Source organism: Pituophis catenifer, unplaced genomic scaffold, assembly GCF_029215685.1.
Source record: "Pituophis catenifer annectens isolate HBS135680 unplaced genomic scaffold, rPitCat1.0.hap2 SCAF_2, whole genome shotgun sequence".
Lineage (NCBI taxonomy): Eukaryota > Metazoa > Chordata > Lepidosauria > Squamata > Colubridae > Pituophis > Pituophis catenifer.
In genome coordinates this window covers 243,360,203-243,388,194 of record NW_027256882.1, presented here as the reverse complement: position 1 = coordinate 243,388,194, position 27,992 = coordinate 243,360,203, and positions in this window count along the sequence as shown.

Sequence of the window (27,992 nt, the reverse complement as noted above, 5' to 3'; positions counted from 1 at the left end):
TGAAAAACTAATTCCATTTTGTTCATCTGAAATATTTAAATTAATTCTAAGAAATATTCTAAAGTATAAAAAAATATAATGCCCTGATGACCACCAGATTGGACAATTGCAATATGCTCTATATGGGGCTTGCCCATCCTGGTACTAAAACAAGATAGGGTACAAATGAAAACATCCCAACAGCATGCTATTTTTAAAAAAGGGCCTTGTAATTATCAAACTTTTCCAAATTATGAGAAGTTGGAAGGGGGGAAAGAGAGAGAGACAGAGAGAGAGACAGAGAGATACAGAGAGAGACCGAGACAGAGACAGAAAGATGAACAAAATCCATTGCTTCTATAGCAGTTATCTACAGAGAAAACCTTATAGTTAAAATATATACAGAGCCAAACTCAGTCACAATCTATTTTTAAAAAATATACCTAGATTGTGTGCATGTGTGCGTGCACACATGCACACACATACAAACTCCACTCCACCATTAAGGAGTTGGAAAAATGGACTAAGAGCAAAAGAGAGCCAACTTCATTTGTCAAATAAAGTCTACATTCCATAAATGTACATTCCTAATTACTGTAGACCACTTAAACCTAATTTTTAGGGAATGCCAGAACAAGACTACTAAAAACCTGGGTTACAGATTTCTGTTTCTTATTTCTGTGATTGAGAATTATATCAAGATTTTAGTCACCTGAATACAACTCTATTAAGTGGTGTCTCTCCAAACCAGAGGTGGGTTACAGCAGGTTCTGACTAGTTTTGGAGAACTGGTAGCAGAAATTTTGAGTAGTTCGGAGAACCAGTAGTAAAAATTTTGACTGCCCCCCCCATCTATTCTCTACCTCCCAAGTCCCGCTGATCAGGAGGAAATGGGGATTTTCCCTTGGAGTGGCGTGGGAATGGAGATTTTGCAGTATCCTTCCCCTCCCAGGCCCATCAAGCCATAGGGTTGCCAGGTGTCCACTATTTGAGCAGACAGTCCACTTTTTTCACATTATGTTCACTATTTTTTTTCACAAAATAGTGGACATTTTTTTTATTCAAAAGCTTTATGATGAAATGGTACGTAATCTAAAGCTGTACAGTCTAAGAGAATAAGGATAGGAGAATCGCGTTTTGTCTTTTTTTTTCATAAGTTAGAATGAGACAAAGATCGAATGCTCAATGCAATAATCACATTTTACACAACAGCGCAAAAAATGCATTAAAGCAGTTATCTTTTGATATCGAAAATGTAGTGCTAAAGGTTTTTGCCGAATTTTTGAATTCTGCGAAGAAACGAGAAGAGTTGAAATCATTTTTTGAGTTTTGCGAGTCAGAATTCCATGAAGTTTTGCACCATGTTCCAACACGTTGGTTAAGTTTGTTTAAAGCGGTCGAAAGACTTCTTTTAAACTGGATACCTCTAAAATCGTATTTTATTTCTCTTGGATCTGATGAGTGCCTTAAGGTTATCTGGAACCTTATTTCGGATCAGGAAAATGAACTCACAAAGGACGTTGAATCAACAATTTCAGAATTGTATTTATATTTCACGCACTTCTTCATGTCAATAATGCAAGACACCCTACTGAAGCTGGAAAGCAAGAAAATTCTTGCATGTGATCTTCACATTATCATGTGAAAGCTGCATGATTCTTTGCAAAAAAAAATACGATGAGCAGTTTTTTGGAATGAAAGTTTTATTTGCCTTACGTAAAAAACATTTGCCTGAGAATGCCGTGCAAAAGTTCAAGAAAGAAGCCATCAACGTGTATCAAAGAGCCATTGCATACCTAGAAAAGTGGTATAATTTCACCGATTCAGTATATGAGACGCTAAATTGTTTCAATCTAATTGATCGCAATAATCCTCCAACTTTAGAAGAAATGATGAACATCTGGTTATTATCACTATGGCGAGAAGAACTTCCACCCAACACTCTCTTCGATAAAATTTCTGCCTTAGAAGAAGTTTATCTTCATCTGCAGGGTGATTCATCCCTTGATAAGTGGACATACTTTTTCAAGAAAGAGCCAGCTCCGAGTTTACTGAAACTGTTCCAGTATTGTGCATCAATCCCGGTATCAAATGCAAATGTTGAACGAATTTTCAGCGTCATGGGAAATTTGTGGACTGACGAATGTAACCGACTGCTTGTACCATCAGTTCGAAGTGAACTTTGTATATTTTTTAATATTTCTCAACGTTGTACTGAAATTAAAGAATTATTCCTTAAACACAAAGAATTGATCAAAGCTGCGCAGTCAAATAAAAAATACACACAACAGCAAAGTAAAATGTAATTTAATATTTTACATATTATTATAATATATTTGATGTTTTGAATTTTAAGTAAAGTTTTGAAGTGATTATTTTAATACGTGTTAAAATGTTTGTAAGAAAATATATAATTTGATTGTAAATTTTTTTTATTTTTTTACTACTTAACCCCCCCCCCCCCTGCTTGTCCGCTATTTTTTGGAAGCAAACCTGGCAACCCTACCAAGCCATGCCACGCCCACCAAGCCACACCCACAGAATCGGTAGTAAAAATTTTTAGAAACCCACCACTGCTCCAAATCTTTTCTTAAATATTTAAGTGACACCAAGGTTGATGTTTTTTCAAGACTATGTGAAAACAGTTCTTTCCTGTAAGACTTTGTTGATTACAGAACTTAATGTTAAGGCCAGGCAGCATAAAACACTGGCCTTCTACTGCAATGAGATTGTATGGTACCACTCTGACAGTAATGAGAGCTGACTGGTCTATTGGCTGACTGGGTTGAAAATATTGTGGAAGCAGGCCCACAGAATATGTAGTGTTCATATTCATATTCATATTCATATTCATATTCAATGACCTTGTCAAAAGAAAGCATTTCTTTTTTTTATTGAAATTTTTTTTCAAATACAGATTCCCCCCCTTTCCCCCCCTCCTTCCTAACCCCCCTCCCCTTCCCTCCCCCTGTGGCTTCTCCAGAATAAAACCCAAATTAATAACAGATTATATAATACTTTATCATCCGTTTTACTCCACCCCCCCATATGCTGACCCTTTCTTTCTAACAATATTATTATATCCCCCTTATGCTATACATTTCAAAGCAACATTCAGCTGTAAAATTATATAATAAATCCTAATTTGGCAATTTCAACTCATAATCTATCCATTTCCTCCTCCCCCATACATATATCTCTTAATTCAAATCTTTTACGTATATTAATATAACATAACATCCCTTTTCCTAAACTAAACAATCAGTAAGCTAGCCTATCTCCACCCACTTTCCTGCAGGTCTACCATACATAATATTTTCAATATCTTTGTTCTTCTGCCCACACCACTAAAAAATATTTCTATATATAGATAAAATTCTCAAATGACTTTAAGCTTGTAATCCATATGGTATCTTCTGTAATGTCTTTCAACTGGATTGTTAATTCCATCACCCATATTAGGGTAACATCAAATTCTAGTTCCAACAGTATGTTCAGTATCTTCAATTACCATCTGCCCCCATCAATAATAAATGTTTTTGTATATAAAAAACCACCCGAGTGACTTTATATTTATATTCCATATAGTGTCTTCTGTAATGTCTTTCATCTAGATTATTAATTACAACCACCGTATTAGGGTAACAACCAGATCTTCTGCATGCCCCAGTCACATAGTACTCTTGCCTTATAGCTCAGCATAAACGTAATCCATTTGTCAAAGAGTCCAAAATAGAAAGTTCCAATCCACTCAATTAAAGGCCATCTTCCACATCCCAAAAGCACAGCACTGCAGAGATCTGTCACTCTCCTCAAAATAGTATAAACCAATACTTTGCCTCAGCTATATTTTCATGTTTTTAATCGTCTCTTAAGTAACTGGCATTACACTGTTGTTTAGTCTAAAAAATTTTATTTTTGTAAGACCTGCTTCTTCTTTTCTTAACTTTTTGTGGCTTAGATCTCCATCCTGGTTGTCTTTCTAGGAGTTGTATATCAACTGATTGATTTCCATGCTGGTCTGTAACTTGATAAGACATCACATTAGGATCCAAAGCCGCCTCTCTTGTATTTACAGATAATCCAACTATAACCTCTGAAGGAGAATCCATAAGCGGCTCATCCACAAAAGCCTCTGTAACTTGTTGTTTTTCCATTACCTCCACCTCCATCTGCTTAGCCTGGGTTTCAATCTCTTGTTGATTTTGCTTTTCTTTATTCCCCTCGTGTATTATACATGGAGATGTTGAATCCATTTTAAGAACCTTATAATAAAATTCTTCCGCTTTTTCAACAGTATTTAGTTGATATCTTTCTCCTTGATATCTCAATATTATTCCAACTGGAGCATCCCACCTAAATGGGATGTTTTGTTTCTTTAGCTCAGTCACCAAAAAACCAAAATCCTTTCTGTCTTTTAACATCTTGGGCGGCAGCTCTTTAAATATCCAAATCTTCCTTCCATACATTTCAAGAGTGGAGTTAAAAGACTTTTGCACAATATCATTTCTTATTCCTTTATTGGTAAAGTAAATCACCACATCTCTAGGCAACTGCCTTTGCTTTGCCACCCAAGAATTTGCTCTGTAGGCCTTATCAATCTTACAGGATACCTCTTCAGGACTAACCTTTAAAATCCCAGCCAGAACTTCAGCAGACACCTTTCTCAAATCTTCTCTTTTATCTTCCTGTATTCCCCTAATTCTGACCGCAAATTCCATAAATCTGAATTGCATCTTTATGACTTCATTTTCAATCCTTTGTTTTATATTATCTTCATTGCAAGTCTTGTAGTCAGCTTCCTTTATTTTTGACTCTACTTCTGAGATATTTTCTTGAATCATTGTTAAATCATTTTCAATTCTTTGTATTTTATTATCCAAATTATGAATCTTATAATCAACTTCCTTCATATTAGACTCTATTTCTGAATTAAACTTTTTATCCATCTTTATCATTGCGTCTAAGAAACTTATCATATGTTGCTTGAATTTATCACACTTTTGTTGAACCAACTCTTTAATTTCCTGTCTAAATTTTTCAAGGTTCTGGTTCACAATCTCATCATGTCTTGCCATCTCCTCCAGTACAAATTGCGTTAGATCTTTAAAGCCATTCCTCTGCATCTGCAAACTCAAAACTTGTTCATGTGGTTTATAAATGGGGGAGCCCCCCCCCCACAGCTTGGTTGTCTGGCTTTGTGAGTTTTAACGCCATCCTGCCACACAAGCAGATTTTTTTTCTTTTTTCCCCTTTAAAGAAGAAAACTTCTCTCCAAACAATATCAATATCAAGTCTCTAAGAAGGAAGAAGCATGAAATAAGAATTTTTCTCTTCACTTCTAGCCAGTGCTGTTATCTCAGTTACTTTGTAACATATTAAACTAGTCAAACGGAAGGACTTTCGCTTTCAGCTCTTCTCAAGCCTCAGCCAGTCGCCATTTTAAACTTTCTTTTTTCCCCCCTTCCACTCTTCTTTACTTTTAAAGTCAGTCTTAGGGTTGTTAGAAGTACTTGCAATTTAGGGTCCCAGGTCCGGATTTCATCCTACTTATTCAGAGAGTCTGTTAGTTTTCGTTGGTTGGTCTGGTCCCATCGCCTGGCTCTGCAAAGCGCAGAGTTCTCCCGAAGCCCGGAGCAGCGGTGAGGAAAATAGAGCCTCATCCTGCTTCCTCCTCAGAGGTAAAAAAGAACTCTGGGGACTTCGCAGAGGGCTCTACCTGCCCTCGCCGGCTCTGTCTCACGTTTCCTTATGGAAATGGAGTTTTTCGAGCCGCCTTTCAGCTGTAAAGGCGGCTCTTTACAGGCGACGGGGCTGGCGGTCTCAAAGGACCATCTGGCGGCGACGGAAGCCAAACCGGAAGCCAACAGAAAGCATTTCTTGACTTTAAAAGCAAAATGTTTTGCATACTAATATTTTTCCTTCAGGGAACAAGTTTATATTCCTAGGTGTGGATAGTGCGTGAGGAACTTCACCATTACTGATACACTTCACTGTTTTGTGATTAAGAGGGCCTAAATAACTTTATGCTTCTAAATTCCCTCTGTCTCCATGTTTTCAAGCAGTGTTGCTGCCAAATTTAAAAGGGCCTTGGGCAATATGGCAGATTTTGTGTTCACTCCCCCCCCCCACCCCTTAACTAGGCAGCAGTAGAGAAGAAGTGGCTGCTTCCTTATTTTTTTTCCTTTGGGCCTGCTGTAGAGGGAAACTACAGTCACATCTGGCGTAAAGTATTGATTTTCTTCTTAGCAACGGCTCTACCACTGATCTTCCACATTCTTAGGAGTGTCCTGTCTAACTCCCTAACTTTTAAAACTGAACAACAAAACCAACAATGCTGGAGAAGTTTTCAAGTAGCTCCCATGTGACACTATCACCTTTCTTTCACCCTCCCATTCAACATTTTCAAATCCTTGTTGAGAAGTCCTCTAATGACATCACTGGAATTTCTTGTATTCCAAGCAGATTAGGCACATATTTAAGATGATGGATCACAAAATCTTTACTGCATTTATTAACAGTTTTGTGTCTCTCTTCCATTATCTGGAGACACATTTTTTTTGCCATCGTTTCTTCATTCATCCTTTCTAAATGTGTAGTTTTAATGGCATGCATTTTCCCTGTTGTATCGAAGCAGTCCAATCAATGCATGTTCTTTGAACTGTATTTTACTGTGATTTAAATCAATATTTTTATATCCAGTTCTTTCAGAGATAAATTAATAAATCTGTCCCAGAAGCAAAATATTTCAAATAAGAGTGTTTCTCTCTGTTTCTGGATTTCAGCAGTCAACTAAATCTATAGTTACAGTATAGTTAAAGGAGATCTGCTTAGAAAGAAGACTCAGTGCTGGAAAAAATTATCAAAATTTGTTTTTATATGTAATGACTGCAGTGAGACTACTGTATGATAAGGTGCAAAGATTCAACTTTATCCAAAATGGAGGAATGGATAGTGAAAATGATGGAAATTGATGAGATGGCCAGACTGACTGCTTTAATTAGAGATAGGACATTGTTTAAATTTAATGATGAGTGGAAAGCCCTTATTGACTTTTTGTGGGAAACAGGAAAAATAAAGATTTTATGATATTTGATTTTAAGATTAGTATAAAATTAATAGATTATAAAAAATGTAGACAATAAAATAAGATGTAAGCTTACTGTAACCATAAAGTAAGAGGTGATTTTATATTTATATTTTCAACTGTTGTAAAATAAAATTGTAAGTAACTTCTTTTTACTTCTTTTTTCTTTTCTTTGATTTCTGCATCTTTGACTTTGCCACATTATGGAACATTAAAATTACAACGCTTCTACTGTTATTCCAAAGAACCCAGCTGTAATTTTTAATTATTAACTTATGCCATATTTTTAATTTTATGTATTAATTAAAATATTCCTTTCTCTCCAATAAAATTCACATCACTTAGCCAATGTTAAAGGAAACTGAATAATATTTCCCTATTTATTTTCTTTGCATAAATGTTTTGGTAAAGTAATTGTATGCAAACGTTATGCTGCAAACTAAATGTAAAGTTTCCTGTTTCTATCTGTTTTTTCTTTTAAATGCCATTTATTTATTTATAAATAACTGCTGGGTTAATATTTGCCTGAGCCTTATTTATGCTTAGAAATCTATATCATTATCTGAATAGAGCAAGGTTTTTTTCAACCTTGTTTATCCAAGGATGAAATATAAATGGAGAAGGTGGTCATAGGAATATCCGGGGGGTGGGGTCGGGGGGCTGGAAGAGAGAAGAGAATAATAAAGTCAAGATGGAAGGCAGGACTAATGAATTGAAGCACCACCTTAGCTATATAGTTATCTTTATTTCCTCTATAGTCTCATCTGCCCTGCAGTACTGATTTAATCCTAAAAGTCTTGATAATATGAAGCTAAATTACTGGCATCAGTTGACAGAAATTACTACCTTATGAGGTTCTGCTTTTAACTGCTGCCATAGACCAACAAAAATGCAGCAGGAGGGCTTTTACAATTCCCAACAGATTTCTAGCAGTTGCTACCATATGTGATTCCTACTTGAGAGGCCATCTTGTTGACAATTCCATTGCAATGTTATGATCTTGATTCTGGTAAATCAGTCAGTGAATTTCAATTATTTCAGCATATGAGCAGAAGCACAATAAATTGAATTCTTTCTCCAAAAGATACATGACTCAGAGAATCCCTTTGATTCTACATTTTATGCAGCGCTCTGTAATTATCCTTCTTCCAGATGTTCAACTATTTGAAGACATTTTTTACAGTCATTTATGTTTATTGTCAAAAAACACCAGTGGTTTATGTTCCAGTAGCTGCCTAAAGAATCTCTTTTGTTTCTTGAACTTATAATTGACCTAAGTAGAGATAAGGGTTTTTTTTTTTCAAGATGAAAGGATGTATAAGTCTCCCATACTACTTTTACAGGCTCATATTTGAAATAAACAATAGTTCTGTCATAATCTTATTTATAACTTGATATTGTTATACAAAATCCCACATGGGCTTTTCTTTCAAGCAAATAAAGGCCTTTCCTCAGCCTTTGTACTTAACTACAATATAAACATGTCCCTTCAATATCTTTTTCTACCACATTTTCATTTCATGATGTTGTCTTCATCATGACAGAAGACCACTTCTTCCTAAATTCCTTGAGTTGTATATTCTGCAGTATGCATTAAGTCTGAACTTTTAAGGGTTTATTGAACAGACTTGATGGGATCAGTTATTTGATGGGACCAGTTCTAAAGTACTCTAATTGTTAATTGTTGTTTTATTGATGGTTTTTTTTTAAGCAGAGGAAATATATTTATATACAACATTTAGTTCAACATTATAACTATCTATATTACACTCTACATATTTTCATATTGTAAACCTATCATATTTTCTATTGTCAGATACTTTTTGGAAAGGAGTACATGTATAGATTGTGCTACAAATAAGACCATGCCACACCCTGAAAAAAGATACTTCTCAATTTTGTTTATCCGATGTGTTTTTAAAAAATATTTTCAAGCACAGTACTTGAACAGAACTTTTTGAATCATCTTTTACCACATTCTCCAAATATTACAAGCTATGAATAATTGTTTCAGTTGCCAATAGCAAGAACACAGTATAATCAATTGCTTGTGTCATAAACTTTTATCCTAATCACTAAATATCTTAAACTTGAATTGTATTCAATGCCTTATTTAATCATAAGACTTTTTCATCAAAAACATCTTCCTAGAAATTTGAAACCTCAGCAAATGTCTGTCACCAACAAATTGTAGAATATTTATGTGATACCATGATATTAATATTAGGTCTCAATGTCCATGATGCAAATTTTTGAGATATAAACTTTGTAATAAAGCTAAAACAATGCTAGTGGGCAACCATAAGGATAACCATACATTATTAGTTACCAGTAAATGTTTATCTAAATCTGTTACCCACAAAATAAAACCATGCAGTACAGTTTTGTTCCTAACAAGATTTTTTGAGATAGTTTTGAATTGAGAAGTTCCTTCTCAAAGTCTGAGAGAAAGTGATTATCTGTACCTATTATTCTGTTGCATTCTAAAAGTCGGTCTCTTTGAAATTATTGTAACCATGTGTAGCATAATTAAGGCTCTAACATTATCTTACTATGAAATACAAAATGTTTATAAAAATCCCTTATTCGCTGTATATTCTTTATTCTTTTATGCTAATGACAGTTCTGTTGTTTTATGATTATAAAACTATTTGCACCACTATAGAAGTTAAGAGAAAATATTTTGTACTTACCCCAAAATCCTTTTACTCCTAATTTTGTCATAATTTAATGAAACTAAATGGATTGATTCAATATAACAGTAATTATTTAAAAAATAGAAAAATATTAATATATTGAATGTTGTTACTATCTTGTTTTGTTCAGTCTTTCAAAATAAAAGGGGTGAAGTAATCATGCTGCAAGGCAATATTATAGAATAGAATAGAATTCTTTATTGGCCAAGTGTGATTGGACACACAAGGAATTTGTCTTGGCTCATACGCTCTTGGTGTACATAAAAGAAAAGATACATTCATCAAGAATCATAAGGCACAACACCTAATGATAGTCATAGGGAACAAATAAACAATCGATTCATATTAGGAAACAGTCAATATAAATCATATGGATACCAGCAAGGTTACAGTCATAAAGTCATAAGTGGGAGGAGATGGGATATTCCAGATATGGTACAACCTGCCTTTTTCCCCAAAGCTTTAATAAATGATGACCTCAAGTACAGTATTAGTTAACTGCATAATTACTGTTATGAGATAATTATGTATTACTTATTGACAGATTAGCCATGAATGATTCAAATTAATGAAGTATAAAAATTAAATATACTGTTCATTGAAATGCTTTGTAGAATATATGTAGCCATCTCTTTTCTTCTTCTTTACACTATAACTTTGTCTAGTCCTTCCTTCCTTCCTTCTTTCCTTCCTTCTTTCCTTCCTTCCTTCCTTCCTTCCTTCCTTCCTTCCTTCCTTCCTTCCTTCCTTCCTCCCTCCCTCCCTCCCTCCCTCCCTCCCTCCCTGTTTCTCTCTCTCTCTCTCTCTCTCTCTCTCTCTCTCTCTCTCTCTCTCTTCAGTAGTATATTACCAATAAATTGCTGATTTCTAATTTTCAATTGTTTAATTATGAGTTTTTAAAGTTTCATTGTTAGCCAATTTACATTTACAATTAACATGTATAATATTTCTGATTTCATTGCTGCTTAAAATTTAGGAAAATAAAGTCTTTTTCCTAGCTTCCATTATTTTGCTTATATCATGTAAAGCATTACCAGAATAATATTTCCCATATATTTCAACTATCCATATATTTGAATTGATTATTCAATTCAAATACTTTATGCACAATCAAATTTACTTTAGATTAAACTCCATTACACTTACTGATGATAATTCCTTTTATAGAATTACTTCTTGGTTTTTTAAAGTCTATTATTTTGAAACCTAAATAATATACTATTGAAAATTTACTCAGTTTATCCATATCCATTTATTTTTCATTGCTTGGTGAATCTATAAAGGCAGAGGTAGAGTATTGTTTGGAATTCCCCCAATTTCATCCACAGCCTATAACCGTGTACATGTTGTTACATTAAAATCTAGCCAATGTATAAGTCAAGTGTATGGTAATACAAATAGGTGATGTTATTATAAATGCAAAGACCTACTGTATAATACTAGACCAGTCTTAACACTACCTCAAAAACATGTACTTTTTGAAGGAGGCATTCATTTAAAAAACCCCATTATGTTGATCAGTAACATTAGGCCCATAAGTATTTCAAAATGCTAATTCAAGGGCTTTTCTACAATACTAGTGATGGATGTTCTTCTTAGATGCTGTATATTTGCTTCATGACCTTAGTAGGTGTGATTAAGCATAGGTATTTAAACTGATTTTTTTTCACCTCAAAAGTGTTGGTGTAGGCAAGAACAGCAAAGCTATTTGTAAATGGGAATCAGCATACAATCTTTTTAAATGGCATGTATTAGTGCAGTATGTATTTATTACAGAATTCCATTAAATCATGTCAATATCAAGTCAATACATTTGTAACACTCTGGTTTTATTGTTAATTATGTAATATTATTTATCCATCCACCCATCCATCATCTATCTATCTACAGTATCTATCTATCTATCTATCTATCTATCTATCTATCTATCTATCTATCTATCTATCTATCTATCTATCATCTATCTATCAATATCAATATATCTCTAATCTAGCTGGCAGCCCCAAGTATAATGATGGATGGATTGCCTGCAGGAAGATATAAGAGCCCTAGGCATTTGCCCCACTGATGCTACAGACCAGATGAAGCAGTGGACAAAATGCAAAACTGCAGACCACGTGATATGACGGGAATAACACAAAGAACAACAAGAAGATATCTCTAGTCTTTATATAGTTTTATATAATATGTAACCTACTGGTTTCTAGGTAGAATACAATAAAATAAAAAGAAAATCAAATCAATGATACTATTTACAAATGATATTACAATACAAATTACATGACTATATTACATACAAATTTGTACAGTAGTTCAGCATCACACAGGAATATAACACTAAGTTGTTACTTTCTGCCTACAAATGGAACTTCTCTCTAAAGTGCTATTGAAGAGCAAATACCAATAATGTCTGTGAAAGTTATAGAAAATTCGATATTATTGATGCTTACACAGTTCTTTCCAAAAAGACAGAGAATATGCAGTGAACCTGCTATCTTCCATAACATTTCACTGGCTCTACATGTATCTGTGAAGCACCATGCAACCAAATAAAATTGTTTATAGTATTTTCCTGTCATTTAGATTCATATAAGAAAAGGAGGAACTGCAGGTAGGCTGGTGGTAGCGGATGCCATGCTGACAGAAGTAGAGTAAAACATCAAAAAGGACAGATGTACACAATCAACAAATGGGGTACCAATCAATTAATCAATCAAACAAGCACATAAATAAATAAGACGCTGAGTAACGATAGATATTGCAGGCAGCTAAACGTGGACTGAGCAGTTGACACTAATAAGGATTTATTGGATGCTGGGTGAGACTAGAAGACTTTTGGGGGAAGAGGGGGAGGAAAAATATCACTAAGCAGAAAAGTGCTATTTTGGTTATAAAAAACTGACAGAAGAAAAGAAGATTAAAGGCTTACTTGTAGGTTTTGTGGATTCTGAAGGATGGTAAACTGCCATCCAACCTGTAAATCATGTGTCCTTAAATCTAGGTGAATAAAATATAAGATTAATAATAATTTAATGAATAATTTTAATAATTAGTATCATACATTGTCCTCAGATTAAAAAACGTGAGGTGGATGAGAAGAGAAAGCAGTATTGGAACGGAACTGCCAGTTTCAGTCATACCCTGAAACCTCTTTATATATCCGATCACATACATTTGCTTTAAGAAAAAGGACTGGAATGGAAAAGATGGAACATTATGGTTACAATAAGAGCAAACACTGGTTAAATTAAAAATTATATGAATAGCTCTCCTCATTCACTCTAAAAAGGCATGTATATTTCTTTGTTTCACAAATCCTTAATGAAGAATGGGAACTTCAGTGATATTTGAAAAGAATATTAAATCTTTTAATCTGAAAATTAGAAACAAGAACGGCCTTATCTCGCCTGGCGTTTCTGCAAATTAAATAATATGGCTCTAAGGGCTGATACCTGAAGAAGTAAATAAGCTTCCTTTTTATGGAGAACTATGTTCTATGAGTGTTGCCAGGTAGGGTATTCAGTCAAATACACTTGGAAACTCCTGTCTTGTAAGTCTTTGTCCTCATTGCACAAGTTCTAAAGGAACATTGAAATTCTGGAGATCTTGAGGCAAATACTGTTGTCCCATACATTTTTCATCACAATGAAAAGTAAATTGAAGGCTGACGAGGTGCACTGACAAAATTAGAATGGATCCAAGACATGGTTTCCATAGAAACTACATTCCATGAAGAAGATTGAAAAAGATTAGCACGTTTAGTCTAGAAGTATGGAGATATGATAATGCAGAAATGAGACACATGTGGAGTTCTTCTAGGAGAAAAAATCCAAAGTGATGAATGAAAATTACAGGGCAATGGGTTTCAATTAAAGTACAGTCCCAATGTACTGTAACAATTATTTGACAGTGAAGAGTCTAAATGTTGCTTTGATTTGGGATTAATTTTTAGTTGTTTCAGTTTGCATTTGTACCTGCAGATTCTTTTTTATTAAGAAGACCTGTTAAAGACTTTTATAAAATTAATAAGTGCAATTAAATTTATGAGCTTCCTTTTGTTTAAGATATTTAATAGGAATGCCTAAATTGGGCTGCAAAAACTAAATGACCATTAGAGGGCAGCAAAGAACCAGAATTTTCTATACTTTTTTGCTGCCTCCTTGTAGCTTCCTGGATTTTTGCAACTCAGATGTGATCCTATGATATGCAAAGGATGAGTAAGGTGTCTAGCACTATAATTCCTCCTTTGGGTATGGGTTTGGATTGGATTATCTAATTTAGATGATGTACTCATGATTTTACAGTTCTGTGAAATGGAATGTGTAGACAGGGGTTTTGGCAGCACTGAGCTTTCCCAGAGAGGAGGCAGTAAATTCAATCAGAGAGAGGTTCAAATTAAAAGGCTCTGCAATCCAGAATTGGATGGGCGAGGGGGAAGAGGTACAGGATAGCTACACCCTAATTTCTCAGGATACTGCATATCTAGTAGATTAGAAAGTTATAGCTTTAGTTTGGCAAGATTTTGTCCATTAGGTGTAAGCAAATATAGATAGTCCTTGATTTACGACCACAATTCAGCTCAAAATTCAGCTAAGCAACAGACACTCGTTAAGTGAGTTTTCCCCATTTTACAACTTTTCTTGCCACAGTTGTTAAGGTGACTCACTGATGTTGTTAAGATAGTAACACTGTTGTTAAGTGAATATGACATCTCCATTGACTTTGCTTGTTGGAAGGCTGCAAAAGGTGATCACATGATACCGATATCACATGATACTGGGATATTGCATACTGTCATAAATATGAGTCAGTTGCCAAGCATCTAAATTTTGATCACGTGACCATGGGAAACGATCATAAGTCACTTTTTTTTACTGGTATTGTAACTTCAAATGGTCACTAAATGAACTGTTGTAAGTTAAGGACTGCCTGTAAAGGATTGTACTCAATTGTACTGGATTGTACTGGATTTTGCTGAGTTGTCCTTGTGCTTGATATTCTTTGACAATTGATAGTGCAATGCAGAGACTCTGATGACTTCAGAGCTCTTTTATTCTAATGCACAAAGGGTAGAAATTGTATATCAAATAGACGTGCTTCGAAAACACCCCCGAAATGATTAATAATTCTGTGCTAACCCTTTTACTTCACTGTCTGACATACTACTGTTATCTCACTTATCTCACACTTTTCTTATTTGTAAATTAGATTATACAAAACAGAAAGATTAATAACCGTTGTGCTTTAGAGATGATTTATTTGGGTCAGATAATAACTTGCATATGTTTCTTACTGAATAACAAATAAGCCAGCAGCTGGTCTGTACAGGTGTTCATGCTATGTAGGTGAAAATAATGGGTTTCTTCAAAGAGTCAGTTGCCTTAACATTTTAGGGGCCAGGATATTGATTTAACTTAGGGGGATATTGGTGGGGAAAAATAAAGCCATGGTAGGCAGAACAATAAGACAACACTAGTATAGCTAACTGGAATGTTCTCAATTCTTCCCTCCACTTCAGATTTTCAGTGAGTTTTTCATGTTACCATTGAGAAACATGTTTTATGATGTATTAAGTATGGCTATAACTTTATACTGGAAGAAAACCAATTTCAAACAATGGCATCTATGATTCACTTCCCCAAACTGGCTGAGAAAAGGGATAGAAAAGGGCACAACCACCAATATCTACAGTAACTGCCCATTGAGACAAGCAAGATGAACACCTTAAAACAATATTTCTCAAAATCCAGGACTGGAGCAGGCTCTGAGAGGGTTTACCTTCACACTCGTGTTGGAAGCGCTGAGGCACTTCCGGGTTGAAAGGATTAGGCATTGACATCACCATTGCTTGGGGAATGCAGTTGGGAGTGCCTTTCATGTCCCTGGCAGCAGCTGGAGCGAAGGATGGGATCTCATCCTGCTTCATAACAGCACTCGGGTCCCAAACATGGGCTTGCTGTTTGCAAGCCAGCATCCTAACCAGTGGTGAAATTCAGCCAGTTCTATCTGGCTCAGGCGAACTGGTAGTGCCAGTGGCGGGAGGCTCCGCCCACCCGCCCGGACATCATCACATCCCATTTTTGACCCTCTGTGCATGCGTGGAGGAGGCACGCACACTCACATTTGAAAACCGGTAGCAAAGGTAAGTAGATTTCACCCCTGATCCTAACCACTCGAGCAACTGTGCTCCTGTGACTTTGAAATGAAAATGAAATAAAAATAACATTTTGCACCAATTTAGCTTGCTCTCTCATTATCAAAGCGCCTTCCCCCTAAGTTAAATCTTTGGGAAAAATTGTACCCTTTAGTAGCAAACTTTGTTTCAGTCCCAGTTATCTGCCATTAAGTTAAAGTAACAGTAATAACAATTGCAGTCAACACTATTAATGTCATTTCAAGGTCCTTAAAACTTACCATAATTGATAAATGTAATAGCACAAGATCTATAAACACATGTATGGCTTTCTGGAGAAAATTGGCTTTTTATTTCTGCTTGGATATGATATTTCTGCTTTATCTTTGATAAAGTAATTGATGGCTCCTACAAATATGAAATATTGAAAGTTGTTCTAATGAACCTTACAACTGTCTTTACAAGAAGAAGATCCAAATTATTTTTCTTGCACATAATTACAAGGCAGAAATTGATGCACACAATGAGAACTGATACTAGTCTTCACCCTTTGAGATCAAGAATGTTTTCCCTAAGACTGTGAGAAGGAATTTCAAAGGCCTACCGGAAAGAGGTGTAAAATTCCTCTTCCTACATTGTAGGTTCTACTGAGATTGCAGTAGAAGAGTTTAAATGCTGAACATACTTCTAGAAAAATAAGATATCCGTATACATTTCATGTAGTTCAAAGTCAATATGATAAAGATAGCTTTGATAACCATAAGGCATCCATCCTATTCCATCTCCAGCCAACACAGCTGTTGCTGAGATAAAGTTCACACATTTGGAAGTAGCCATAGACAATAAGTGCACAACCCATTAATCATCTCTTTCCTTTCCCCATCTCCATTCTGCTGTAATTTGGTTTGTTTGTATAATTTTAGTACAGCAGGAATGAATGAATGAATGGAGGAAATAAATAATGTAAATCTTCGAACACTTATCCATATTGCTTTTTAAACCTGAATAATGGGGTTGTGTATACTGAAAGAAGATGAAAATGATTAAAAATAATAAATGGATAATGCATGTGTCTCCTTTCTTTAAAAGCTAATGCAGTACTCAAGTCAACACAAGCTGTGCACTCTTACTTTGTGTGGTTCATTTAAAAAGATGGAAATTGCACTAGCTGGAAGAGCCAGCTATTTGGCTGTGTCTGGATTTTGCATACAAATACGCTGCTCATTGAATAAGTGTCAGTAACCTTACCACTGCAATCATCTCCTTTTAATTATGGAAGAGGTAGTAGGACCTCTGGATGATTTTAGGAAAGTAAACATTAGGAGTGGGCTGTTTAGTATAATTGTGTTTCTTGCAATTTGTTTTGTATTTTTGGAATGACTTTAGCTTCTCTTCTTGTTTCTCTGTTCTTTTTGAGTGCAGTCCTATGCATATTTACTGAAAATGACAACCAACTGTTATATAAGTCAACATAAGGTTATAGCCTTAGGCTGCTACATATAAACATCTCCCAGAAAGCCATTAGTTTGTTTAGTCTGTTTATGGCTGTCTTGGTACTTGTCTCCTAGCACTTCATTTTATGTTGGGTTGCCCTTTGATCTTAGCTTTCAGTTTCCTAGGTCAACTCTACCCAAATACTTAAAATCAATACGATTTTGGAGTACAAGTACTGAGATTTTTTATTTTTTTTTTAAAAAGCAAAACTGACGGTTTGAGAGGATACATATAACATTAATTTCTAGGTATTCTGATTCAGTATATATGTTCCCCATTAAACATTGAGCAAATGCTGACCGTTCAGGAAAAGGTTTTTCAGACTATACATGATCAAATCCACTGTATGTTATTTATTGAAGCAGCACATCTCTTTTCACATTCCCATATAAACTTAAAAACAGATGCAGCTGTTTTTGTGAGACAATAGTAAAGTTCATACAATTTTTAAAGCAATCATAACTGCGGCTGGCCTAAAAAAAGACATTCATTCTAATTAACAGCAGATAGGTGTTGTGCCAATTTGAACAAATTCTTAAAGCACTTCTTCCAAATCATTTTCAAAGCATGCACCAGTTTTTGTTCTAAAACAAAAGTATTAAAAAATATAGCTTTTGCTGTTATTTGACTTTTAAGACCATTCTGTTTTGCTCTTTCAATGCTGGAGACTCTGAGGAATCAGTGCAGCAGTGCAGAAATGAAGAAAAATATTTACTCCTTCTCTTCCCAAACATATTAAAAATATGTGAGTGTGTGTGCGTATGTGCTTTTGAGGCAATATTGACTCCTGGTGATTGCCTGGATTATTCCCTGCAGTTTTCTTGGCAAAATTTGCAGAAGTGGTCTGCCATTGCTTTCTTTCTCCAGGTAAAAGTGAGGGACTGGGTCAAGGCCATCCAGCTGGGTTCATGCCTAAAGCAGGATTAGAAATCATGGTCTTAACCTGGTGCCTAAACTACCAGTACAACCCCAAACTGGCTGTTATTTAAAACACAAAAAAAATCATGAATTCAAATGAGCTTGAAGGTGAGTTTAGGACTGTGAAAAATTTCACCCACAGCCTATAACTATGATGGCGAACCTATGGCATGCGTGCCAGAAGTGGCACGCAGTGCCCTCTCTGATGGCACACAAGCTGTCACCCCAGTTCAGCTCTGCTGCACATGCGCGCACGCCTCCCACTGGCCAACTGATCTTTGGGTCTCTGCCACGCATGCACGGGAGGTGGAGCACATGTGGAGGGCTCATGTACATGAATGGGGTGTGTGGGGGAAACACATGCATGCATACGGGGGGGTGGGGAGCATGTGCAGGGGCCACACACATTTTGCATTTTGCAGGTTCAGGCATGCATATTTGCTTTGGGCACTCTGTTCGGAAAAGATTAGCCATCACTGGCCTATAACATGATGATAGGCTGCAGGTTTGAATCCAAAGAATCTCTTATTGTATGTGCAAATCTATGAAGATTCTCCATGAATGAAGGCAAATATACATATTCCAGGATAATGTTGCAGGATCTAATCTGGGTCAGTCACTGAGACCAGAACTTTAGTTTTCCGAGCTTTTAGACTCCTGCTGGAGCCCATCCTCAGGGAACTTCTCTCCCACCAGAATATATGATGAGAAATTCTGTTGAGAGAGAAGTTCCCTGAGGATAGGCTCCAGCAGGAGTCCGAAAGCTTGGAATATTAAACCTCTGGTCCTGATGACCAATTCAGGTTGGATTCTGCAATTTTCGTCTCTACCATTTTGTACTGATAGTCTGACATCCACAAGAAAAGAGAAATGGCTGCTTCTGCAGAAACAAGCAATGGGACAATTGGTATCAGATTATCCTTTCCAAGATCAAAGATCTTTGTCCAGTTTTGAAGAGATAAGTTGGAAATATTCTTGGCTTTTTAGATGTGAAGTTGCATAGTTTTTCTATCTTTATTAATGAAAAGTTTTGATTTAAAGCATTCTTTGTAGAATGCTTTAGTCGGCAGGAATCTTTAAAAAAACCACATGAAAATCATTTGAAATCAAAGGAAAGCTACAAACAAGATGGAAGAGGAAGGTAGTTCTTTTTTAAGCTCATAACGGAGATTAAAAAGTTAAGAATGTCCTTCCTCACTTCTTGGCCAATTAAATGTATTTGTTAATTTTATAACATTACTAATATGCCAATCAAAGATTGAATTCTTAATTTTGGAATATTTATAAAACATGCTGATTGTCCATATGTTTTTGTCAGCAAATGAATTTTCAAAAGCTTTTGTAATAAATTATTTTACTAGTTATAAAGAAAGGACATCCATACCAATTCATTTTGGGTAGTCTGTCATAATTTTCCTAGTTCATCTGTGAATTATTTTGGTACTTTTTTTAAAAAAAATCCATCTTTTGTGGCAGAAGCTAAATAATTGAAAAAAAGGAACAGCTTGCTAAAGTTGTATGTTACAGAGTTGTAATGTTCAGTGCTCCATAAGATGTTACAGTGTACAGATCAGAGGTGGATTTCAGCAGGTTCTGACCAGGTCTGGAGAACTGGTAGCAGAAATTTTGAGTAGTTTGGAGAACCGGTAAATACCACCTCTGAATGGCACCATCCCCATCTCTTCTCTGCCTCCCAAGTCCCAGCTGAACGGGAGTCCTGGGGATTTTGCAATAACCTTCCCTGGATTGGGGAGGGAATGTAGATTTTACAGTATCCTTCCCCTGCCAGGCCACCAAGCTATGCCCACCAAGCCATGCCACACCCACCAAGCCACACCCACAAAACCGGTAGTAAACATTTTTGAAACCCACCACTGGTACAGATGTAAGAATTTTACATATAGTTAAATACAAACTTATACAAGTATTTAAATTTTATTTATCTGCTATGTATTTATTTTATTTTATTTTATTTTATTTTATTTTATTTTATTTTATTTTATTTTATTTTATTTTATTTTATTTTATTTTATTTTATTTTATTTTATTTTATTTTATTTTATTTTATTTATTTATTTATTTATTTATTTATTTATTTATTTATTTATTTATTTATTTATTTATTTATTTATTTATTTATTTATTTATTTATTTATTTTCATAGAGATTTAGCTCTACAAATGTAAACCCAGGGCCTCTGTACTTGGTACATAGACATATATACCCTGTAAAGGAGGCTGCAGGAGAAAGCCAGGCTGGTGAAGGCCACAGGACACAATATTGATTTTAATAAAACCAGAACAGTGGCGAAAGAGGAACATCTCAACAAAAGAATAATCAGAGAGGCCATTGAAATTGAAAAGAGGCTGCAGAATATGAACAGACGAGACAACGCCTCTAGGTTATCATGTATTTGGGGACCTGCACTGAGAGAAACTCGAGTGTTAACATCAGGGGCGCTCACATGTGACACCTCTCCTGCGCGAGCTGCACTGGCTTCCTGTGGTCTTCCGGGTGCGCTTCAAGGTGTTGGTGACCACCTTTAAAGCGCTCCATGGCTTAGGGCCGGGTTATCTGCGAGACCGCCTTCTGCCGCCAATAGCCTCCCACCGACCGGTTCGCTCGCACAGAGAGGGCCTCCTCAGGGTGCCGTCGGCCAGACAGTGTCGGCTGGTGACCCCTAGGGGGAGAGCCTTCTCTGTGGCAGCACCCGCCCTCTGGAATGACCTACCCCCTGAGATACGCAAGATATCAGACCTCCGGACTTTTCGTCGGGCCCTGAAAACAAACCTATTCCATCTAGCTGGGCTGGCTTGATCCCATCCTCTCAGTTTTAATTGAATTTGGTTTTAATTGGGTTGTTTTTAATATCTTGGGCCGAAATTATTTAATTGTTCTTTAAATTGTTTTTAAATTTTATATGCAATGTTTTATCTTGGCTGTACACCGCCCTGAGTCCCGCAGGAGAAGGGCGGTATAGAAATAAAATAATAATAATAATAATAATAAAAGAAGAGAGGCAGAGATTCCAACAAGCAACCAGTGGTGTTGTAAGGCCTGCCAGAATTCTTCCCTCTTTGCAGAGGGTGGCTAGCAATAGGGAGAGAGAGAGGATCGAGCCAGAAGACAGGCTGAGATCTCAACTAACAATCAAGGGTGCTGGGATGCCTACCAGAATCCTTTCCCCTCTACAGCAGACAGATAATAATAGAGAACCTGAGAAAGTTAGGCCTGTGACACGTAGCCAAACAGCCAGGATGCGGAAGCAGGAAGAAAAACTGCTGTCCTCCAATCACAACACAGAGTTACAGGCTAACCAGCATACGTCAGCAGCAGCAAACATAGAAAAGCGACAGCTCCGACCTCGCAACACACCCATAGCTTCTAAACTAAACAAGAGCCTGAAGATGACAGGGTTGTGAGCCTGTCGAAACGTTGCTAGAAAGAAAAACTTTTAAGGTACTGGTAGGATTTTAGCTAAGGTTTTAAAGAACCTTGCAGAGTGCTCTATAAAGATTTTTGGAAGATTTTAAGCTAGGATTTTAACCAGAATTTTAAACATTTTAACTAACTTATTTAACATGATGCAGGAAAACATATATATATGTTTTCTGAGGTTTTCGCGGGTGTTTGTATGTAGGTCTTTGGTTATTCGGGTTTTCTCCCGCATAAAATTGGAGGTTTCTTGGCAACGTTTCGACGAAGTCTCATTCGTCATCTTCAGGCTGGTGTCTTCGGCTTCGTGCTTCTAGGAGCAATGTGTGTGATCGCAGCTGTTTCTTCCTTTTAACTGCCAGTGGGGGGTGTGAATTGATTGGGTGGGAGCTTGGCTGTGTTCTGATTGGGTGGAGGTGTGTTCTGATTGGTTGGGGGTTTGGCTGTGTTCTGATTGGATAGGGGGTTGGCTGTGCTCTGATTGGATGGGTGTGTGTTCTGTTTAGGTGGGGGCTTGGTTCTGCTCGGGTTAGTCTGAGTAGCAGGGGGATTTGAGCTGGTGAGCTGTGTTGCTGTTGTTTGGCTTCGTGTTCGTGGCCATGCTACCTCTTCATGGTGGGTGTCAGTCTGCTTCATGTATGGATTGGAGGGGTTTAAAGGGACTAATGATGCAGCTGTGGTCTGGCTTCTGGTCCGCGGTTGTGCCTCATCCTCAGTGTGGGTTTGAGTCTGCTTTCTGCATGGATGTGTGGTGGTTACATCCTGTGTGGCTCTCGTGAGTGTGGGTCTGGTGTCATTCTTTGTGTTAGGGACTCGTTTGTCAATAAGGGCGGGTTTCCAAATGGCTGGTAGGCGGGAGGTATCATATATATATATATATATATATATATATATATATATATATATATATATGATATATAGATATATGATATATGATATATGATATATGAGGTATATATATATATATATATATATATATATATATATATATATATTATATATATATATATACCTCATATATCATATATATGTTATATATATATTTATATATATATAAATATATATGCATATTCTTTCTAGCCAGGTTTTACCTATGTAAACTTAGTTGTTCTTCAGCCCTAGGTTCTGTGAAATCTCATTCACAAGTTCTTGGGCCCTTTTTCTGCTGACAAACTGCAACTCTGTGTTGCTTCCTGGGAGACCCAGATAGCTATTTCTACCTCTTAAGGCGTCATCAGTGGGCCACACCCACTTCCCAATTATCCTCCCTGTAAAAGGCATAATGTATCTTTTGTCTTTTTTGATAGGCTTTTATGTGCATATTCTTTCTAGCCAGGTTTTACCTATGTAAACTTAGTTGTTCTTCAGCCCTAGGTTCTGTGAAATCTCATTCACAAGTTCTTGGGCCCTTTTTCTGCTGACAAACTGCAACTCTGTGTTGCTTCCTGGGAGACCCAGATAGCTATTTCTACCTCTTGGGAAGGAACACAGAGTTGCAGTTTGTCAGCAGAAAAAGGGCCCAAGAACTTGTGAATGAGATTTCACAGAACCTAGGGCTGAAGAACAACTAAGTTTACATAGGTAAAACCTGGCTAGAAAGAATATGCACATAAAAGCCTATGAAAAAAGAAAAAAGATACATTATGCCTTTTACAGGGAGGATAATTGGGAAGTGGGTGTGGCCCACGGATGACGCCTTAAGAGGTAGAAATAGCTATCTGGGTCTCCCAGGAAGCAACACAGAGTTGCAGTTTGTCAGCAGAAAAAGGGCCCAAGAACTTGTGAATGAGATTTCACAGAACCTAGGGCTGAAGAACAACTAAGTTTACATAGGTAAAACCTGGCTAGAAAGAATATGCACATAAAAGCCTATGAAAAAAGAAAAAAGATACATTATGCCTTTTACAGGGAGGATAATTGGGAAGTGGGTGTGGCCCACGGATGACGCCTTAAGAGGTAGAAATAGCTATCTGGGTCTCCCAGGAAGCAACACAGAGTTGCAGTTTGTCAGCAGAAAAAGGGCCCAAGAACTTGTGAATGAGATTTCACAGAACCTAGGGCTGAAGAACAACTAAGTTTACATAGGTAAAACCTGGCTAGAAAGAATATGCACATAAAAGCCTATGAAAAAAGAAAAAAGATACATTATGCCTTTTACAGGGAGGATAATTGGGAAGTGGGTGTGGCCCACGGATGACGCCTTAAGAGGTAGAAATAGCTATCTGGGTCTCCCAGGAAGCAACACAGAGTTGCAGTTTGTCAGCAGAAAAAGGGCCCAAGAACTTGTGAATGAGATTTCACAGAACCTAGGGCTGAAGAACAACTAAGTTTACATAGGTAAAACCTGGCTAGAAAGAATATGCACATAAAAGCCTATGAAAAAAGAAAAAAGATACATTATGCCTTTTACAGGGAGGATAATTGGGAAGTGGGTGTGGCCCACGGATGACGCCTTAAGAGGTAGAAATAGCTATCTGGGTCTCCCAGGAAGCAACACAGAGTTGCAGTTTGTCAGCAGAAAAAGGGCCCAAGAACTTGTGAATGAGATTTCACAGAACCTAGGGCTGAAGAACAACTAAGTTTACATAGGTAAAACCTGGCTAGAAAGAATATGCACATAAAAGCCTATGAAAAAAGACAAAAGATACATTATGCCTTTTACAGGGAGGATAATTGGGAAGTGGGTGTGGCCCACTGATGACGCCTTAAGAGGTAGAAATAGCTATCTGGGTCTCCCAGGAAGCAACACAGAGTTGCAGTTTGTCAGCAGAAAAAGGGCCCAAGAACTTGTGAATGAGATTTCACAGAACCTAGGGCTGAAGAACAACTAAGTTTACATAGGTAAAACCTGGCTAGAAAGAATATGCACATAAAAGCCTATGAAAAAAGAAAAAAAGATACATTATGCCTTTTACAGGGAGGATAATTGGGAAGTGGGTGTGGCCCACGGATGACGCCTTAAGAGGTAGAAATAGCTATCTGGGTCTCCCAGGAAGCAACACAGAGTTGCAGTTTGTCAGCAGAAAAAGGGCCCAAGAACTTGTGAATGAGATTTCACAGAACCTAGGGCTGAAGAACAACTAAGTTTACATAGGTAAAACCTGGCTAGAAAGAATATGCACATAAAAGCCTATGAAAAAAGAAAAAAGATACATTATGCCTTTTACAGGGAGGATAATTGGGAAGTGGGTGTGGCCCACGGATGACGCCTTAAGAGGTAGAAATAGCTATCTGGGTCTCCCAGGAAGCAACACAGAGTTGCAGTTTGTCAGCAGAAAAAGGGCCCAAGAACTTGTGAATGAGATTTCACAGAACCTAGGGCTGAAGAACAACTAAGTTTACATAGGTAAAACCTGGCTAGAAAGAATATGCACATAAAAGCCTATGAAAAAAGAAAAAAGATACATTATGCCTTTTACAGGGAGGATAATTGGGAAGTGGGTGTGGCCCACGGATGACGCCTTAAGAGGTAGAAATAGCTATCTGGGTCTCCCAGGAAGCAACACAGAGTTGCAGTTTGTCAGCAGAAAAAGGGCCCAAGAACTTGTGAATGAGATTTCACAGAACCTAGGGCTGAAGAACAACTAAGTTTACATAGGTAAAACCTGGCTAGAAAGAATATGCACATAAAAGCCTATGAAAAAAGAAAAAAGATACATTATGCCTTTTACAGGGAGGATAATTGGGAAGTGGGTGTGGCCCACTGATGACGCCTTAAGAGGTAGAAATAGCTATCTGGGTCTCCCAGGAAGCAACACAAAGTTGCAGTTTGTCAGCAGAAAAAGGGCCCAAGAACTTGTGAATGAGATTTCACAGAACCTAGGGCTGAAGAACAACTAAGTTTACATAGGTAAAACCTGGCTAGAAAGAATATGCACATAAAAGCCTATGAAAAAAGAAAAAAGATACATTATGCCTTTTACAGGGAGGATAATTGGGAAGTGGGTGTGGCCCACTGATGACGCCTTAAGAGGTAGAAATAGCTATCTGGGTCTCCCAGGAAGCAACACAGAGTTGCAGTTTGTCAGCAGAAAAAGGGCCCAAGAACTTGTGAATGAGATTTCACAGAACCTAGGGCTGAAGAACAACTAAGTTTACATAGGTAAAACCTGGCTAGAAAGAATATGCACATAAAAGCCTATGAAAAAAGAAAAAAGACACATTATGCCTTTTACAGGGAGGATAATTGGGAAGTGGGTGTGGCCCACTGATGACGCCTTAAGAGGTAGAAATAGCTATCTGGGTCTCCCAGGAAGCAACACAGAGTTGCAGTTTGTCAGCAGAAAAAGGGCCCAAGAACTTGTGAATGAGATTTCACAGAACCTAGGGCTGAAGAACAACTAAGTTTACATAGGTAAAACCTGGCTAGAAAGAATATGCACATAAAAGCCTATGAAAAAAGAAAAAAGATACATTATGCCTTTTACAGGGAGGATAATTGGGAAGTGGGTGTGGCCCACGGATGACGCCTTAAGAGGTAGAAATAGCTATCTGGGTCTCCCAGGAAGCAACACAGAGTTGCAGTTTGTCAGCAGAAAAAGGGCCCAAGAACTTGTGAATGAGATTTCACAGAACCTAGGGCTGAAGAACAACTAAGTTTACATAGGTAAAACCTGGCTAGAAAGAATATGCACATAAAAGCCTATGAAAAAAGACAAAAGATACATTATGCCTTTTACAGGGAGGATAATTGGGAAGTGGGTGTGGCCCACTGATGACGCCTTAAGAGGTAGAAATAGCTATCTGGGTCTCCCAGGAAGCAACACAGAGTTGCAGTTTGTCAGCAGAAAAAGGGCCCAAGAACTTGTGAATGAGATTTCACAGAACCTAGGGCTGAAGAACAACTAAGTTTACATAGGTAAAACCTGGCTAGAAAGAATATGCACATAAAAGCCTATGAAAAAAGAAAAAAAGATACATTATGCCTTTTACAGGGAGGATAATTGGGAAGTGGGTGTGGCCCACGGATGACGCCTTAAGAGGTAGAAATAGCTATCTGGGTCTCCCAGGAAGCAACACAGAGTTGCAGTTTGTCAGCAGAAAAAGGGCCCAAGAACTTGTGAATGAGATTTCACAGAACCTAGGGCTGAAGAACAACTAAGTTTACATAGGTAAAACCTGGCTAGAAAGAATATGCACATAAAAGCCTATGAAAAAAGAAAAAAGATACATTATGCCTTTTACAGGGAGGATAATTGGGAAGTGGGTGTGGCCCACGGATGACGCCTTAAGAGGTAGAAATAGCTATCTGGGTCTCCCAGGAAGCAACACAGAGTTGCAGTTTGTCAGCAGAAAAAGGGCCCAAGAACTTGTGAATGAGATTTCACAGAACCTAGGGCTGAAGAACAACTAAGTTTACATAGGTAAAACCTGGCTAGAAAGAATATGCACATAAAAGCCTATGAAAAAAGAAAAAAGATACATTATGCCTTTTACAGGGAGGATAATTGGGAAGTGGGTGTGGCCCACGGATGACGCCTTAAGAGGTAGAAATAGCTATCTGGGTCTCCCAGGAAGCAACACCGAGTTGCAGTTTGTCAGCAGAAAAAGGGCCCAAGAACTTGTGAATGAGATTTCACAGAACCTAGGGCTGAAGAACAACTAAGTTTACATAGGTAAAACCTGGCTAGAAAGAATATGCACATAAAAGCCTATGAAAAAAGAAAAAAGATACATTATGCCTTTTACAGGGAGGATAATTGGGAAGTGGGTGTGGCCCACTGATGACGCCTTAAGAGGTAGAAATAGCTATCTGGGTCTCCCAGGAAGCAACACAAAGTTGCAGTTTGTCAGCAGAAAAAGGGCCCAAGAACTTGTGAATGAGATTTCACAGAACCTAGGGCTGAAGAACAACTAAGTTTACATAGGTAAAACCTGGCTAGAAAGAATATGCACATAAAAGCCTATGAAAAAAGAAAAAAGATACATTATGCCTTTTACAGGGAGGATAATTGGGAAGTGGGTGTGGCCCACTGATGACGCCTTAAGAGGTAGAAATAGCTATCTGGGTCTCCCAGGAAGCAACACAGAGTTGCAGTTTGTCAGCAGAAAAAGGGCCCAAGAACTTGTGAATGAGATTTCACAGAACCTAGGGCTGAAGAACAACTAAGTTTACATAGGTAAAACCTGGCTAGAAAGAATATGCACATAAAAGCCTATGAAAAAAGAAAAAAGACACATTATGCCTTTTACAGGGAGGATAATTGGGAAGTGGGTGTGGCCCACTGATGACGCCTTAAGAGGTAGAAAT